This window comes from Phoenix dactylifera, unplaced genomic scaffold (assembly GCF_009389715.1).
Source record: "Phoenix dactylifera cultivar Barhee BC4 unplaced genomic scaffold, palm_55x_up_171113_PBpolish2nd_filt_p 001182F, whole genome shotgun sequence".
In the NCBI taxonomy this organism is placed as follows: Eukaryota; Viridiplantae; Streptophyta; class Magnoliopsida; order Arecales; family Arecaceae; genus Phoenix; species Phoenix dactylifera.
In genome coordinates, this window is record NW_024068519.1 from 9,623 (window position 1) to 13,147 (window position 3,525).

Below are 3,525 nucleotides of genomic sequence, written 5' to 3' on the forward strand. Positions count from 1 at the left end.
GAATTTTTGATAATCATAGGCCTTGCATGATCTCTAGGGCACTGCTCTAGGGCTCATGCGGCCGGTCGCGTGCCGGACCCGGGTGTTGGGTTCGGGGCGTGACAGCTAATATGAGATGTGAGCTTGATGAACCCTTGATATGGGTTACAACATTTCATGTAGCTGATCGGATTAGCTAGTATAGGATGTGAGCTTGATGAACCCTCACTCTAGGTTGCAGCAATCCCTGCAGCTGTTTGTTTTGCTTCATGATGCTTTTAGTTGTCAGTTTGCTTCTCTCTACTGATGCCTGTTAATACTCTTTTGTAAGAGTTGAAGAGGTTGCCTCCCATTCCTAATTTGAAAAAAAAAAAAACTTTAGCTTGTTCTTTCTGAGAACTAGCTAATTTTTTGATGGATCCGAATGCATTCCAAATCCTTTAAGAAACCGGATGGGCCAGAGGTTGGTTTGCTGGTTTTCGGTCCCGTCCAATGTGGCAGTAATAACCATGGGACTTAGACAAGCTCTCGGTATAGCTAAGATCAAAACCTAATTCTAAAAATAAAATAATAAAATATATTTATAATTTTTTTTTAATAAGGATGCTATGATGTTTATCTAATAAACTGAATTTTTTGGTGCTAAATACAGTGGGTAGGTGGTTTATTATAGTCTATATATTAGCTTTGCCGTCGGTGCTCAAAGGAAAAAAAAAAAACTCTTCATATCTGTTTCAATATTTCTATAGAATTGAATTGAAAATACTGTAGAATTTGAGAATTGGGTTGTCCATTTAAGTATCGCTCTGTAGCGACTAAATATCAACCAGTCCAAAATTTGTGGGAAGAAAAAAAATTTATAATTTTAATTTTCTTTTTATAGCCTAAAGATTACGATCTGGGTTGGATTTGGATAAAATATTTTTTCTTGTAATAAAAAGCAGCTGTAGCAACCTCCCATTGACGCAAAGCCAAGCCATTTTCTCAGGGCCGAGGCTGTGTCCTCTCCACGAAGAAAATGTTCCAGATTTCGGTCGAGATCGACCGCAGCTGAAGAGAGTTAGATTGGATAGTGAAAATAATGATTTTGGAGAGTTTTGGAATCGGGAACTATGCTCGCTCGAGAGAATCTCCTCTTCGAACGATATATAAGAGGAGGCAGACGGAGGACCTCGAAGAGCACCCAAGCCCGCAGTAGAGAAGCCCTTGTCCTACTCCGTTTAGAGCAGGCTCCTCTCCTTCGAATCCCTTTGAGGTATAAATCCCATCGATCTAGAGCTAGGGTTTGTGATTTCTTGGAAAAGGTATTGTCTTGAATGTGAATTGATGAATATCCTTGGAAGAAATCTGTGCTTCATTTTGCACCGATAATTGTACTTTCTACTATGTCGGATCTGCAGTTAAATTTCAAAAATATGAACTTATGATCGGACGATATGTTGTGTCTGAGTTAGTGGTGTTGGGGAATTTCGATGCTAGGTTATGCAGAATTCCTGTTTGATGCAAGAGCTCCGAGAAGAACAGAGTTTTTGATTTAATCTCGGTTTTTCTGATTTATGTGTAGTTGCGTACTTGTTAGGTTTCATTGGAATTTGTGAGCTTGCGTACTGATTTGACCTGGGCAATTTGCTTCCTATATTCAAGTCTGCTAGAAATAAAACCTCCAGTTAATTAGTTCTATCATTCAACTTTTTTGGAATCACCTCTGCGGTGCTCTTCATTACACTGTGCTAGTTGTGATGTAATTACTTAGTAAAATAATAAAATTTTCTTATACCTTTTTCAGACATTATGATCGCCATTTTGTATGCATTTATTCATATTGGTATTAGCTATGCAGGCTTTTACTCGGATATCTTGAAATGCCTAAATTATCAAGAGTTTTATTAGAATGCATGCTCCATTTTATCGTGCTGTAACTATTTCTTTGCTGCTAAATATTCACTCTTGTGCTTTTCTGAGTTGTTGAAGTGTTTGTAATTCTTTTCAGTGTAGATATTGCTACTCTTTAGCAGTCAAGGACACTTCTATATAGGGTTTCATGCTGGCCTTCAAAAAGCAATAGATCTTCCAACAGATATTGGTGGGTTCCAATGGAAGTGCAATCCTTTGAGCCAAATACATTTTTCCTCAAGGAGGATGTCTCTATTTCTCGTGCAAAAAGCAATGCACAATCTGAAACCAAAGCTCCTAGCAACAGAGTAAGTACAGCGAAGTTTATTTATATCACCAGTTGCAGGGATCTGGGATTATGTTGGTCAGCCAGCAATTTTTCATACCAATGGAAGCTTGAAATACCACGACATTTGTCATAAGGATAATCTCATATGCTATTCTGATGGCCAAACAAAGCATAAATCTAAATCTGCCAATGGAGAAAATTTTTGGAATAATCTCACATCCAGTAGCTGTTTCTCATCATCTGCAAAGTCAAACTTTGAAGTTCTGAAAACAATCAAGAAAAGGTTATTGTTTGCTTCATGCAATAGGAATGTCATTAATTCTTTCATCTGTAAAAATGGCCAGGTCGGTGATTCTCATTTGCCTGTAGACTCTTATGGAATCGATAAGGTGGCAAGCCAAGAGGTTCCAATGATCTGGCACACGCATATGAAAGTACAATTAGGGAGAAATTTCTGACCAAACCCACTAGCAATGGATCGGATGGAACAGATGATAACTGCACCATTGCAGAAAGAAATTCTTTGGCTGACTTATCTGCTAATCAGAGTGAAGGAGGTATTGTCGCAACTGAATGTGAAGATGTTTCTAGTGGTAATGTTGTGAATTTAGTAGAAAAAGTTCTACAAACTCATGGTTCTCATTATTCAACTTATACATTTCAACCATTGAAAACTTCGAAAGAGGCAATCATTGTTTTAAGAAATCCAAGTTCTGGTCTTAACTTCGACTGGAACATGGATCTTTTAAGTTCAACTGATTGCACACTTGGACGGTGCCAACAAGAAACAGACTCCTTATGTGCAGTCATTGAATCCTCAGGCGAAATTTCTGCTTCCGAGGATTGTAATGTTCATGATAATAGTACAAAATTACATGACAAGCTTGTTCATGAGCAAGAGCCTTCTCTAAAGCATTGGTTATACAGTGTATGCTAGATCTCATATCCATGAGACTGTTGATGTTATAAACCGTCCACTTTTATTCCTGAACCTGCTTTTCGTTTTGACATCTGGAATCCGTAACTTGAATGCACCGCGGACGAAGAAAACAGGGAAGGCTGTGCGTTGGTTTTTGTTAGCCTTCTTCCCATCTACCTTTTTTCTGCCTTCTGTGGTGCGACATTAGGTTGCCAAGTTAGCGATAGCACGACACGTGATGATGGAGCTTGGTACTAGGGTTGGGCCACGAAGCATTTACGTTAGCTACACAAACTACCTATGATCTGCAGTTATATGGAACAAAGTATAATTTGCCGTACTAACTCGAATCGAACAGTACAGAACATACTATATTATTTTATTCGGTACTAATATCTGGTACGAAAGATGTACGATACTCCATACGTAAAAAAAAAAAAAAGGG

At 38.4% G+C, this 3,525-nt stretch overlaps 1 long non-coding RNA gene across 2 annotated transcripts; it reads left to right on the top strand.

The window, feature by feature from the left end:
• Window positions 1–794: 794 nt before the first annotated feature.
• On the top strand, window positions 795–3,052 carry LOC113463352. Of its 2 annotated transcripts, XR_003387456.2 has the most exons (3): window positions 878–1,234; window positions 1,970–2,180; window positions 2,506–3,052. It is a non-coding gene; the product is annotated as an uncharacterized LOC113463352 (long non-coding RNA). The 2 variants fall into 2 exon arrangements; XR_003387455.2 differs by lacking the exon at window positions 2,506–3,052 and having other exon boundaries at window positions 795–1,234; window positions 1,970–2,377.
• Window positions 3,053–3,525: the final 473 nt, after the last annotated feature.